Source organism: Tympanuchus pallidicinctus, unplaced genomic scaffold (assembly GCF_026119805.1).
Source record: "Tympanuchus pallidicinctus isolate F22 unplaced genomic scaffold, pur_lepc_1.0 scaffold11, whole genome shotgun sequence".
Classification (NCBI taxonomy): domain Eukaryota; kingdom Metazoa; phylum Chordata; class Aves; order Galliformes; family Phasianidae; genus Tympanuchus; species Tympanuchus pallidicinctus.
The window spans coordinates 18,886,040-18,901,381 of record NW_026294627.1 but is presented as its reverse complement, the minus strand read 5'-3'; the positions used below and the strand labels follow the sequence as shown (position 1 = coordinate 18,901,381).

The 15,342-nt window shown below is 39.4% G+C and overlaps 1 long non-coding RNA gene across 11 annotated transcripts in view; it reads left to right on the top strand.

Moving 5' to 3' along the window:
• The first annotated feature begins 101 nt into the window (after positions 1–101).
• The window catches only part of LOC128074924 (uncharacterized), a 42,511-nt gene continuing 27,270 nt past the window's right edge, over positions 102–15,342 (top strand). For all 11 annotated transcript variants that reach the window (XR_008203512.1, XR_008203510.1, XR_008203513.1 and 8 more), the window contains exons 1-5: positions 102–1,518; positions 6,748–6,862; positions 7,062–11,141; positions 13,032–13,107; positions 14,421–14,575. This is a non-coding gene — a long non-coding RNA (uncharacterized LOC128074924). The remainder of the gene's footprint in view (positions 1,519–6,747; positions 6,863–7,061; positions 11,142–13,031; positions 13,108–14,420; positions 14,576–15,342) is intronic.

The window sequence follows — 15,342 nt, the reverse complement described above, 5'->3', positions numbered from 1 at the left end:
TTCCTCCCCGCTCGCAGTGGGCGGGGCCGGCGGGGGGGGCGCTGCCGGCTCGCAGCGCTTCGCCGCGGGCGGAGGGCGGGGCTGGGTGCGGAGCGCTGGGGGAAGGAAGGGCGCTCGGGGCGGCGGTAGCGGTGGCGGGGTTCTGGGGAGGCGCTCGGCTCTGCCGCGTTCGCTGCCGCTGCGGCGTTCCGGGCCCGCTTTCGATTCTCCTGGGTAGCGCAGAGCTCGTCGGTCTGTGGCTGTTGCGGTTGTGTTTCGCGGGGCAGCCTCAGGATGAAACGGCGGCGGGTGGGCGCGGCTCGGCTCCGTGCTGTCCCTTCTCGGGCGGCGGGCCGTGCTGGGAGAGCGCGGCGGTTTTGTTTTCGGCTTCCACCAAGCCTAAGTTTTACGTGTGTGCTGCCCAACATCTTCTCGGAAAGCTCTTGGCTTGTGTGTGTGCTTCAGAAGGATTCAGGTGATTTTTTTTTTCCCCACTTGTTAGTCTGGGCTGACTTTGAAAAAGCTCCAGCGTGGGTTCTGGTTCTCTGAGCAGTGAGAACTCACGGCTTGATGCTGCTGAGGCTTTAAAGGCAGCCGATGCCTCCCTTTTCCTTGGAGCTGTGGTTGTTTGTGCTTGGTGGTCGCTTTGTTGTTGTTGTGTCCGTTTGGTTTTGTTCCCCCGGTGAACTTAATTCCTGATAAATTAACTTCTACCTCGGGTGTTTTGAATGTGCTGTGAGGTGCCACAGAGTTATTTCCCGGTGTTCATTTCTGTTCCTCCCAGACATCCAAGTCAAATCAAGGCAAGCTCGGGCCGAGGAAAGCGTCCAGAGCTGAGTTTTGTGTATAATGAGGGAATTTCCCACGTGTGTGGGGAAGAGTTTGTGTGTTGGCAGAGAAAAGAAATGGAGGCTTTCAATTCACAATGCAATAGAACTTTTTTTTGTTCAGCCTGAACAAAGCAGCGTTGAAGTAACAGTCACTGTGTGATGCAAACTCCAGAGTCACCAGGAACTGGTTTGGATGTTCCAGATGTGGACTGGTCACGACTGGGATCTAGTCAGACTTGCTGTTTATTCAAATATTGTTTCCATGTTGTGTCAGTCTGTCTAAATTTGGTTTAGTTTTAATTAACTGACAATGTACACTGGGCATGTGGCTTATTTCTGATCTTATTCATTTCCATCTTCACCTTCTTAAACTGGCTCTAGTTAACATAGGAAGAGTAGAAGTTTCAAATACAGTTTAGAGTGCTGCTTAGGGTCTGATATGCGTTGCGACTTCAAAAGAGTGAATGGAATAATTATCTGGAAATTAACTCTGAACTTTGGGGAAATAATGCTCTGTGTGTATAGATAGCAGACTGTATGCAGGCTGAGAACATGTGCTCTTCATGTGTGTCTTCTAAAAATATTTTCACATGCAAATCACATATCCGTTGGCTGCGTGCTTCTAACCAGATTGTCACTGCAAGGCCGATGGTTCCTGACAAACTGAATGCAGAGTGGGAGATACCAACTGGAAACTTCTGCTTGAAAGGTTTTGTTTTTCAGGGTTTGCTCGTACTGTTCTTTTCTTTTACCAAAACCACATGAAATTAAAATTCAAACACATGAAATGAGTTGTTGAGAATGCAAGACGGATACAGTAACTAATTGGCTATATGTATACCTCTTTTTTCCCTGTTTAGTGCTTAAATACATGATTAATATTGTTATATACATATAGGATGAGTTTACGGTCCTGACGATTGCAATTTTGAGAGTGAATTTTGAGTTGTTGTGTATAAAAAGTCAAGATTACTGCAGTTGTAAACCTTCTTGCATTTCATGACTAACTTCAAGTCCACAAGTTAGATTCTTGCATTGCTGCCAGCTTTACTGATGTTGATATGTACACACGGCATGCCCTGGCTGTTGCATTCTGGTGTTGTAACCGGAGAAAGGGAGACGTTTGTTATGAAGTCAGTAGCCAAAACATGAGGCTGGGTTCATCTGGTCACCTGCTGACCTGCTTAAATCCTTTTCTCTGCAGTGGAAACCTCTTGTAAGATATTCTTAGGGCTCTTTTTTTTTTTTTTTCCCTCTGACCTTTTGAAAATAAATTCTATGTTGTTTCCCTACTACAGTGTGTAACCTGTGTAACCTTGACAAAGAGGAGAAATTTATTTGCTGCTCACAGTTAAAAGTGTTTTGTTTTTGTTTTTTTTTAATTAATTTTTCCCCACCCCAGCTCTTACTTTGTCATTCTTAACAGGAGCATCTTTGCACTGTAGCGGAGAGAGAAACTATCTTGAATCAAACACCTTAAGCACATTTTCTTAGTTTTCACTGTGCTCTTTGAATTACTTTATCTCCCTGTCCTATGGCTTGTAGGTTTCGGACTCTTAACACAATATGGACCAATAATCAAAACTTGGTAGCTTTGGGATTGCTTTCAGGAGTATATCCCTGATGCAATGTGGCTTCAATATCATGAAACCAGGGATGTTTTCCAGTTGTGATTGCTGTCCATAGGATGCTCCCCCTAGTTTGGCTATATGCCAGCATCACAGAATCACAAAATCACCAAGATTGGAAAAGACCTACGAGATCATCCAGTCCAACCATCCACACATCACCAATAGTTCTCACTAAATCATGTCCCTGAACAAACGTCTGAACATTTCCTGAATACCTCCAGGGTCGGTGACTCCACCACTTCCCTGAGCAGCCCATTCCAGTGCCTGACCACTCTTTCAGAGAAATAGCATTTCCTAAAATCCAGCCTAAATCTTTCGTGGTGCTCTTGAGGCTGTTCCATCTTGTATGTGAGAGAAGAGACCAAATCAGGAAATTTTCAGAGAGCAGTAAGGTTTCCCTTGGGCATCCTCTTCTCCTTACTGAACAATCCCAGTTCTCCCAGCTTCTTCCCATCAGACATGCGCTCCGGTTCCCTCACAGCTCCACTGCCCATCTCTGGACACACTCCAGGGCCTCGATGTCTTTCTTGCAGCAAAGGGCCCAAATTGAATGCAGTACACAATGGGGTTGTATTGCTACTCTTACTGCAGGTCAGCATTATGTAGAATGAATATTTTAACGCTGATGTAAGGAATGGACTTGAACCCAGTGCGAGGTAGTATAACAGCAATCCAAATGAAGTTGTGTTTTGGTAAACACAAAGATCTTGGTTAAGTTGTTTATAACAGTGAAGACTTCAAAAATGGTGTGGAAGTTTGGGGTTGTATTGGTTGAATTATGTTCAAAATAATAATTAAAAATATATATATATATTTAACGTCCAAACAAGATGTGCTGGTTTCTAGTCTCGTACTGTTTTTCTGTGTGAGAAACTGATGTTTCTCCTAAAGGCAGGTTTTATTTGGGTCTCCCTTTCTCCTGAGTTCAGCTTTTGTACTGATTTTTCCATTCTTCTGCGCGACAGTGAGATTTCTGAGGTGTAGTTTCTTTTCTCTTAGTTGTGATTGTATTTCTAAATGATTGACTTGTGGCAGAGTTCCAAGATATTGTAGTAGGAAGGTGATTCATGAGTTTTGAAAGCGGTGCTTTTCAGCAATAAGTCTGAAGGCAGTGTTTTACTGAAGGTGAATGGGGATGATGCTGGTTTCTACTGCTTCTCTTTTCTCTGTATTGGTAAAAGGGAAATCAACTCCTGTGCAAGCACACAGGGTTGCATGTAACATACCACTCTTTTAATAAGTACCCAATTCTTTCATTCTGTTTTCAAAGTTACACTGGGAGTGACTTTGGGAATCTCGTGTTTTAATTTCTTGAAAATATGCAATAATCAGATGTATTGTCAAGTCAGGTTGTTGTGACTCTTGGAAAGTTTCTTGCCAGCTGAACTTGGTTCAGATGGTGGCAGTATGATGAATATTACTTGTCCATTCAAGACTTTTCCCAGGAGTGCTTTTAGCCACTTGTGCTAAAATTTGGGTGGATTTTGGCAACCATTATCTTGTGGTCTTCTTATTTAAACTTGAATTTTTTATTTTTTTTTTTGCTCTCTACAAATAATTTCAAATATCATCCCGTGTAAAGATGCCGTAGTGTTACAGCTACTGACGTTGTGCATGAGCAGAGGATCAACTTTCCAGCAAGTGCTTTACAGATGTACAGAAAGCTTATTCTCAAGAAATTAAAAATAGTTTTCCCATCTAATCTTCCCTGAATTGCCAACAACTGTATGCTTTCCCAATTTCTCACAGAATTGCACTAGTCTTGGAAGTTGTATTTTAAACTTGCTGGGGCTAATTGTATGTGAGCTCACATCTGGCTGTAAGCAAAACCTTTCCTGAGTTTGAATTGTCCCCTCGTTTTAGGATTGTAGGTTTTCCTGAGGTTTAAGTTTAAAAATCAAGCATTAGGCTTAGTGTTAATGCATATTTAGAAGCAGTTGATGAATCTGAATTCCTTTAGGTGGGGTTAATCAAACTAAATACCTGTGAAGTGCTGGAGAGAGTACTTATGTATCTGTTTTATTTTCTGGTGGTGCTTAAAGGCTGCATCATAATTGAATATTGTTGTGGTTTTTGCTGTAGTACATGTGGTTGGTTCTTCACCCTCAAAACCTGAAGGCCATCATCCTTCTCAAATAAATAGATAAATTCCCAAACTGGTTGTGTTTTTGGTTGTTGTTGTTTGTTTGTTTGTTTGTTTGTTTTGTTGGTTTTTTTTTTTTGTAGCTCTTGGCTCCTTTGCTGCTTATATGTGGGACAGAGATGAGGAAGAAAGAAGGAAAAAAAAAAAATCTGTTACTTTCAATACTTTTTTCCCCCTTGGTGCCTGAAACATCAGTAGTTCAACTTCTAGCTGTAACCAGATTTTACTACTACTTTTTTGCTGGTGTGTATTTATCACCCGTTTCATTGTCATGCATTGCAACTTGCTGGCCTAATTGGTTCTAATTACATGTCACAGAATCGTTAGTGCTGGAAAGGACCCTTAAAGGTCATCTAGTCCAACTCCCCTGCAGCGAACAGGGACACCACAGTTAGATCAGGTTGCCCTGGACGTGGTCCAGCCTGGCCTTAGAAGTCTCCAGGGATGGGGCATCTACCACAGTTGTTCCAGTTGTACCAGTGCCTCAGTACTCTCTAAAAGAATTTTTCTTTGTGTCTAACCTAAATGTATCTTTTTTTAAGCTTGAAACCATTTCTCTTTCTCTTATCACAATAGACCCTGCTAAAGAGTCTGTCCCCATCTTTCTTACAGTCCCCCTTTACTGAAAGGCCACTCTCAGTTCTCCCCACAGCCTTCTCTTCTCCAGGCTGAACTGCCCCATCTCTCTCAGCCTGTCCTCATAGGCGAGCTGTTCCATCTCTTGGCTCATTTTTGTGGCCCTCCTCTGGATGGACTCCAACAGCTCCATGTCTCTCCAGTACTGAGGACTCCACATCTGCATGCAGTACTCCAGGTGAGGCTTCACAGCACAGAGCAGAGGGGCAGGATCACTCCCTCACCCTGCTGGCCATGCTGCTTTGGATGCAGCCCAGGATAAGGTTGGCTTTTTATGTGAGGGAACATTGCTGTCTATGTCCAGCTTCCCATCCACCAGTTCCCCCGGATCCTTTTTGGCAGGTTTTTTTGGATCTTTTTTTGGTTTTGCTCTGTTCTTCCGTCCCCCAGCCTGTACTGGTAGCAGGCTTTGCCAGGACCCAGATGGAAGACCTTGCACTTGGCTTTGTTGAACCATGTGAGGTTCACCTGGGCCCACTGCTCAACCTGTCTAGGTCTCTCTGGATGGCATCCTGTCCCTTGAGTGTGTTGACCCATCACCACAGCTTAGTGTCGTCCACAAGCTTTCTGAGGGTGTGCTTGATCCCTTCAATGTCTATGAAGATACTAAAGAATATCAGTCCCAGCAGTGATCCCTGGGGAGCACCTCTTATTGCTGATCCCCATCCAGGCACTGAGCTGTTGACCACAATTCTCTCAACTTGATCCTCTTCCTTCTAAATCTTTCAACTTTTCTTTACGCTTGAAAATTAGGCATGATACGTTCCAAAGCTTTGATAATGTTCAGTAACTGGTATACGTAAAGCATAATTTCTACCTTTGCCTTTAGAATAGAAGGAAGTAGCTATAATTTTCCTTTTCAGCTTGACAGTGCTTCTTCCTGTTAGCAAAAATGGTACTAACCAGACAACCTGCTGAATTTCATATAACCCATGGTGTGCTAATGAGGAGGTCCTTGAGGTGTGCTGATGTCGTGTCATCTTTATACTGATGTTGTCCTCTGTGTGAAATACGGCATAACCAACTTTCAAATCTATTGTTTTGTTTTCTAGTCAAAGTTGTTGAGAAAGTGGTTTTGCACTTTGGCCAAAACTCAGAAGCAACCATTTCCTAATGTGCTTTTTATGTGGCAGCAGCATCTAACGATGTTTGCACAGATGGGTCTTCATGTGATATCACAAAAGCATCTCCTCCTCATTTGTTCCATCTCCCCTCAAGGTGCCAGGACATTCATTGGTGGCATTCAGGCTGAGAGCTTCCTGTCTAATAATACACAGGATTATCACCAATGTGCAAATGCAGTTGTTTTTGTTGAAACAGGTATTCTCTAGTGAATTTTCATTTTCTAAACTAGCAGTATAAGTTGGCAGTAAAAGGGAACTTCTGATATTTAGTAGAATCGATCTTTATTAATCAGAAAAAAATCAAATATTTTTGACAGAAATGTGAAATGAAGTTATCCAAGGTAGGAATTTTGTGTTGAAGATATTCTCTCACTTTGTGGATGTGTCCTATCTCTCATTTTCAGCTTTAGCTTGCTTGATGCCTATCTCTTGCTGATAAGTGACTGGGGCCCCTCGTGTGTGCAGTCAGTGCTGGAGCTTCTTTCCTGCATCAGAACTCCCAGGCCAGGTCAGTGCTCAGTCTGATTTGTGTTCTGCTGCACACAGGTTGCCAGGTTTTACTTGATGCTACGGGTGCTTTATTTTGCAGTAGCTTCCTACCTGCATTTTTTTAAGCATCTCCCTTTGCTAGTTGTGTGGTTAATGCAGTGCTACACTGGCAGGAAAGTTCTATGGCAAGGTGTGAATTTAATTTTTTTTTAATTTACAGGTATGTAAGAGTAAACTAGGTTTTCTGGAGTGTCTTCTACTTTAAGAATTAGTAGATCAAGTCATATGGTTGCAACATTACGTGCAGCAGTGGTTATGTTATTAACAGCTGATTTGGGAAGGCATATGAGTAATGCCTTGACAAGTTTAAGTTCCATTTTAGAGCAATTTAAAAGATCTTCAGTGTATTTCTTAAAACACTCAAAAATGCCTTTCAATTAGGCATGTGAATAAGGTTATCAAAGCTGCTACAGTCTGCAGCCAGTCTTTCTCTTTTGTGCATCCCACTGCTCTTTTTCTTGTGGTTGTTAACATTTAAAGAGCGTGTTTATGGCTTTCAGTAGCCTCTGCAATCAACAGAAATTAGTCTGAAATCCTAATAAATGAACCAAAGAAAGATCTTCAGTTGTCTTTCCATTATTTAAACTTAATTTTAATTATGCTGTATTAATATCTGAAGTTATTTACTACCTGCTAATATAAATACTGAAAATCTTAAAATATGAGGGTTTTTTTTTTTCCTGTTTAATTAGCTTGGCAGAGTTTGTGCATAACTGTGCAGTTAAATAAACTATTACTGTATTTCATGTTTCAGAACAGAGGGGCTATATTAATTAATTAATATACATTTCTTTTGTAACTGTGTTGTTGGGTAATTGTGTTTTATAACATATTTCAAATTTTACATTTAAATTGTCTCTATGTTGTTTGTTTTGTTGCTGTTCTTGGTTTGTTTGTTTGGTTTTTTTTACTAGCACTGTTATGCCATATTAAATTGCACCTTCTTGCATGAAAAAAGGTGTAAAATGGAATACAAATCCAAAATGGAGATCCTTGTCAGAGTACAAATAGAGGAATGAAACAAAACCATGGTACTAAAGCAGAGGTTCCCAACCTTATTGTACTGGAGTTTGGCCGTGGGTATGGATGGGAGGGGGATTGTTGATGCCAGTGGAGGCAATTTTTCTGTCCTATGTTCCTCCATCTGTGACACGTTCCTGAAGGCAGAACTCAGCTCTGTGCTTCCTGCCTCACTTACTAGTTTATCACCCCTGCTTCACTCCATCCTGTTCTTGTAGACCACTAGCTACTTGTGTATGGCAAGCCCAGTTCCACAATTGCTCTCAAAGCACTATCTGCTTACAAAATGTTGACTGTTGAAGTGTGATGATGTTCACAGGCCTAGCTGGGAAGTATTGTGATACACCATAGCTAGAAACAAAGTGTGGCAAATAGCTGGTCTTACAAATCCTCCTTCAGATAAGTAATGCCCTCAAAGGCCATTGAATGCATTTCATTAAGGATTACATGTGATTAGTGGTCTGTAAGGTCAAGAGTACAACCTGTCATTAATGAGTATTCATATATTAATGCTGCTTTGGTCAGGAAGTTCAACTAGATTGCTTCTGAGGTCAGTTGCAATGAGAATGTTATGATTATCACACTTGTATTGTGCAAATAGATATTTAATTTATAAAACGACAATTAAACAAGCTAAGCCCTATCCAGATGTTGCAATTAGTTTTACTTATTCTGTCATATTGTAGTATGGAGATAAAACTTGGGTCAAATTTGTAAGATTTAAAGCAGTTTAAAAAAAAAAAAAAAAAGCCTTTTTGTGTATTTCATTGAATTCCTTGTATATAGTTCTATATTCTTAGCATACAGTTGTTTTGGTTGTGGTTCTGGAACTAGTCAAAGTACAGTGCCAGCAAATGCAGTGCTTTTATTTGCAGCTGAACTGTGTCAATGGGCTCAAGTTGACTCTGGCTATTTCAGGTACTTTTGGCACTGAGGCTGTCATACATAGCCATCAGTGCAGGTCAGCAGTCTGAGAAAGAAAGGTTTGAGGTCCCAAAAACTTCCAAAGCAAGGACTCTGCGTGTGAGAAGGAATTCCTGTATTCAAAAACGTGTGTACATTCTGAGTATACATAGATGTTGCCACAGGTGGTTGAGTTGAATAAACAGTATGTGCTGAATGAGTTTCAAGATGGATGCTTTTTCATTATTTAAGAAATTGTGTTTTGACTGACAGTAGTGTGATCCTCCCCATTAAGATGTATGGGGAACTCATACAGATTTCCTTGCTGTGTTTGGGAGGAACGTGTATACCTATGATACTTCTTTCACTGTTACCATGTAGTATTGTAAATGAATTATTTTAATCATGGAATCGAGGTTGGAAAAGATGACTAAGATCATCCAATCCAGCTGTTGACCCATCACTGTTGACCATCCCCACCAAACCTTGTCCCTCAGTGCCACATCTACCCTTTATCTGAAAAGTTGGTGATAAGTGAGGAAGTCTCAAAATGACTCACTGCAAAAAGCCAAGTCACTTTCTCATTCATGGGACTGGAAATATTTTTGTACAATATTTGGCCCTTCCAAATATATTAAATATCGACACATGATTGTTATCCTGTCTTACTGCAGTGTATTTCAGGGAAGTACTTGGTTGCTTTTATGTTTTTATTTAGAAAGGGTCTAAGATGTAAGTGGTGTAGTAAGGACTAGATAGATCTCCTGGTCTTTAGGAACTATAGAAAGCAATTAAAAGAAATAAAAAGTGCTATGAAGGAGCTGAGTGAATTCTTTACGTTACTCTTTGCCACAGAGAATGTTGTGAACATTCTGTTCTTTTCAGACAATGCGGATGGGACATTATCTGATTATTGAATTAGAGAATCAAAAAATTGAATGCTCAAATTCTCAAGACCCCTCAGTCACAAGGACTACATGCAGTTCCTCCTGTGGTTCTAGAGAATGAAGAGGCTGAGCTGCTGAGAATGCCTCTGCTTAGGAGGTGATGCTGTGCCAGAAGACTGAGAGCTGTCAGTTGGTGTATGTGCTGCACTTCTAAACTGAACTTATCTGGAATTTGCAGACCAAGGATTCTTATTTTAATGCCAGGCTAACTGATGTAAATACTTGAATACAGTCAAGCAGTTCTGTGAGCACACAGATCTAATAGAGCCTAGTTTCCTACACAGCTATATGCCTTAGAGGTACCAGCTGGTGCTGGGATGTTTATAAGCTGTTTCTATTATGTCTGTATTGATGTTTTAATAATGTGGGTACGTGCTGCAGCCTCTAGTCAGTTTGTGCAGTTTGTGGCTCTATCTTTTCTATTCACCTGTCCAGTGCTTGGAATTCTGACATCTCTGAACACATACAAAACTGGAAATGCTTTTTGCTTGCACTTCCACAAAACTAAAATTGGGTAGTGGATTTAAAAGTTATGAAGAGTCACACAGAACCTAGGTAGGCACATTAAACAACATTCATCTCATCTATCTTTACCTGTCTGAACAGATAAGCAGCAGGAAGGTCATTTGTTCGGCACTTCTAACAAAAATAGGGGTTTGTCAAGTTGTGCCTCAAGAGCCTATAGTAGAAGTGTTTCCTTTTGTCTTTAAATAAGCATCCAAAGTAAAATTCTATATACGTTTGGTAAAATTGGAGAAAGTTGTGAGGAACTGGAGGACAGTCTTCTAAAGACTGGTAGATGTCATTCAGTATTTGCAGTTACAAAAAAAACTCTTAGCGGAAGGAATAACCAAACTACTTAAAGAGATTTCTAAATTACAAGTAAATGTTGCAAAAATACATTTAAGCTCCCAGATGAAAATATCCTTAAGAAGTGTCCACTGTGAAAGAAGCAGCTTAAAAACTTATTTTAGTGATGCTCCTTAATAGCTTTTAATGAAAGTTCCTTACTTAGTCATCTCTGCTGAAATGAACTGCCCATCTGGTTTCATTGCGGAAGCCGTTGATGCTTACTTTACTGATCAGTGTGTTTCGTATCCTCTGGGTGTTTTTAAATGCTGTTTATAAATAACAAGTTCTTGACAGATAAAGTCTTTGCAGCTTACATAATGAAAATAATAATACTTTATTTCTCGCTTTTGGTTTTATTTTCTTCGGGTTATCTCTAAATGCTCAATAATGGCAATACATTCATTCTGCCATTTGGAGGAGCCTGCGCCACAGAATAATGATCTGAAGAGAGCTAATGTATTTGCAAGGAAGAGTCCTCATTTGTGCAATAGTGTTGATGCAGCTAAGAGGTGCCTTGCCAAGTTCAGGTAAGTGTTTTCTCTTTGCTATTTTAAAATGTAGGTATGCTGCCATTTCATTTGAATTAGCATACATGCATTGCCATGTCAGAGCCTGTCAGGCTTCATGTTGGTCATTTGGCACGTGAGGTATTCTGAAATGAAAAGGCATGTGCTGTAGCATGCGTGCCTACAAGATGCGTAGAGGGAGTTTTTGTCTTGAAAATTATTCTGGGATAATTCCTGATCTCTGCAGTAGTTTGTGAGGATGGAGATATGGTGATCATAATGACACAGTTCCCTTTTGCTGTGAGTTCTTATTCAGAGTTGGGCTTCTTTATATTTGGGATTAATTATTTTGCAGTGCCATGGATGGCTGTGGTTATGGCTGTAAGTGTTAATAATTAGTTAAGATGGATCCTTAAATTTTGACGTGGTAACATTGGCTCAGGATTTAATTTTATATTGTGGGTGTTTTCTGTTTGTTTGTTTGTTTTTTTAGATATCCAATTATTTTAATAACATAATAACAACTTCACAGTAGAAGCTGCTTTACAGCCGTACTCTGCATGAGGAATGTTGGCAGTGTGGCTCCAGAAAAAAAGTGCTGGCAGTAGAATAATAAAATAATCATAAATAAATACTTAAGTGCATACTTGAGTTTATTTTCTTGTGTTCTTACTGCAAGCTGCAGAGGTTTAGCTGGCTATAGGCTTGGTCTTCCAACCATTAGTCAGACAAGAGAGAATTTCCAAAGAAAACCAAACCATGCTTATCAGTAAGGAGTAGTACAGTTTGTCAGGCTTTTCTGTGGTGCATGCAAATGCAGACCATTTTCATGACACTTGTCTGCTTTGATGTTAAATTACTGGATCTCTTGCATAGGGACGTTTCCATACATATATATATATTTTTATATATATATATATACACACACACACCCATTGTCTGAGAGCACTAAAATACCATTTGTCTTGCTAAAAGTCCACAGAATGAGAAGAACTAATCTATCTATCTATATATTATTATATTTATATATTTTTATATTTATTTTTATATATTATATTTATATAATATAATATAATATTATATATATATATATATATATATTCTATCTATATATATTAATATATATATATATATAATCTATCTATATATAATTTAGTACGATCAGATACTTTGGGTCCAGAAACAGAGACTTCTGTTCTGCTTGTTTTTATGGACATATTTAACTGTAATTATTGGTGTCATCCTTGGACAGCGCTTCTTCCTCAGAACTTCAGTGCCATAAAAAAGGGCAATGCTTTTGATGTAAGCCTTTGCTTTAGTCTCCTGAAACTTACAATGCGAAGATACTGTCTTAAATAACTGGAATAGATCATTAAACACCAGAATCTAGTTAAGAAATGCATTTGAACTCTTAGTAAGGTACTCTAGATATGGTCAGCACCAGTGACAGCTAGGTTGTTTCAGTAAAGTTCTAAAAAGTTGAAATGCATTTCAATGGAATCATCACAAAAAGAAAAAATAATTTTGGAGGCTATTCATAAAATTTGTGATTTTGCTCTGTAATATGAATGAAATGAGCTACGCATCATTTTCAAAATACTTTTTTATATATAAATGCCACAGAATTATAAAAACTGGGGAAATGATGCATCTGTCTTTTAGTTTTTATTTATGCAAAGGACAATATTCTTAAGCTTATTAGGTTTTTGAATAGGTGAGAATAGATACTAACCGTGCACAAAGCTAAACTGTTGTTGAACACAGTACTACAGAAAACAAGGTGGGACAAAGTTGAAGCCTAAACCAAGTTCAGTGTTATTCTGTAATAATGCTTATGATATGTGAAATGCAGATATTGAGATCAGTAAGTATGTTTTTCCCTGAATCATTGAATGGAACTATTATTCTTAGCACAGCCTGCCATGCTTGGACGGAGCCGTTTTTTCTTCAAAGAATAAACAGAATGCTGCATCTAAAGAGTAAGAAGGTAAGGCACTTGAGATTGTTATTTCAGGAAGCAGTTAAAAGTAATTTCAATGACTTGTAATGAATGCAAATATACAAAAATACTTGATTTTTTTAATGCATCGTGAAGTCTTAAATGATTTGTATCACTTCCTGCCTGTTGGTGTTTTTTTTTTTTTTCCTTTTTTCCATGGGTGGAATTTCTGAAAGTATTCAGCTCTGCTTTCTAAATGTGTTTTTGCTGAAATCAGTGAGCTGACCTGAGTGGGAATAAAAGATGGTTTATCTTGAGTGCGACAAAGTTAAGTCATCACTAATTTTGAAATCCCGTCCTTGAAATACTGGGGCTTTGACATTCAGTGGGATGAGAATCTCACAACAGACTGACTACTGTGGACTCCCAGGCTACAGCTCAGGTAAATAACTTCATTGGAGGAGGATCTGAAAGGTTTTTTCTTTTCTAAATTATGATCATTAGGAAGCAAAGGGTGCAACTTAAACTGTAAAGATTTTCCTCTTACATTTAAAATAGATTTGCCTATGCCTGTGAGAGGTCCAATAGTTCTAGTTGGAGCATTATGCAATTATCTCATGATTCAGAAGTACTGTTTCTAAAGAGATCTTCTTTACTACCATAGGACGTGAATCTGTAGTTCCACTCACAGTGATTTTATCTTGTTTTCCAACATATAGCCAAGAGTCTAGTTCTGCTACTGCAATTTCCATTTTGCAAAGACAGAGATGTCTTGGTAACGCATGCATAATTTAGAAATAACAGCTTCTCTATTGGAATAAGTGTTAAGGGCTCTGTTCAGATCATAGAATTAACTTGATTTGTTTCCTGCTCCTACCGGTATGCACTTTCTGCAGGTAGCTCAGTTGTTTGAGTTCCAACAGCCCAATGTAGTTTGTAACCAGAGCTGTAAAGTCACCTGGAATTGGTGCTACTTTACTTTTATTTCCACTCTTGTGAAGTTCAGTAGTGAAGCAGGTGCTGCTCCTGCATTAGTGGAGGCAGGGAACTTGGAAAGAAACTGAGCGTGCCATGGGAATGTGAACTGTTACAGTCATCTCCTGTAATCAGTTCTGCCTTATCATCTGGGGTCTTCTGTCACTTTCTGTTTTGGTTGACATGAGGAGGGGCTGGGCAGAGGAGAAATTGAAAATGATTTTGTAATTGGTAAGAAAAAAAAGCTAGAAATGTTCTTTCTGGAGAAAACATTTTTTTTAAAACGTGGCTTTATGAGTCATTAGATCATTTGAATCGTGAATGTTTTGGGGATTTGTTTATTCAAGATTTACAGTTACAGACTTCCTTGCTTTCTTCAGAAACAGAAGGATGCTTTTAAAGATAAGGATTTTGAAATGAAGAACGAAAAAGGAGAATGTTTTTATGAAAAAGTTCATAACGGACCAAATAAACGTGTATGTTATCTTTTAAAAATATTTAACTCAAGTGAAGCTCCTGTATGGCAAGCCTCAAGACCAAGGTAAGAGAGTTTCTCTGAGAAAGGGGAGAGGAAGCTAATTGTTTTCCAAAGAGAAATGGGACAAAGGTATTCCGTAGTACTTACACATCAGTGTGTTGGGCACAGAAAGAGCTATGCACACGGGTCATCTATCTGGCTCTGATACTATGCTTCCAACTTAGTGTGCTAATGATAGAGAAGTTGCTGCCTGTGAGATTTGATTTTTAAGCCCTGAGGTGAGTTACTCAGTGACAGCAGTACTAGATACCACACAACACACTGAATATTTGTGTTCCCAGCATTATGACATTGTTTTAAGAGCAGAAAGATGTCCTGATCATCAGCATCCAGCTTAAATACCCCCCTCTTGGATATTGTTATTCCCCTCTTGTTAATGTTGTCATATTGAACTGGGTGGTTAAGTTTTCAGAGGAGACTGTTTTTCCTTATCTGAAGTCTGACTATGGGAGTTTCAGGGTCTTCAAAAGAGGACGTATCTCATTTCTGGTGCACTTGCCAAGAAGAGGTTATGAAGACTTGTCTTGAAAAATGAACTTTGTTATCTTGCTATGGAATGGGAAATTGTATGTGTTAGGCAGTACAGCTTCCTGATTGCTTCGTTTAACAATATCTTAAGGCTCTATGGAGTTAGTCTGAAGTGCCGTGCTTCTTGCAAAAATAGTAGAGGTTGAAGCACAGCAGAGGGAAAGAACTAGTGAAACTGTAGGTCAGGAAGAGGATATGTTTTCTTGGGTTACAGACCAAGTTATGGAATGCCATCTTCCAAG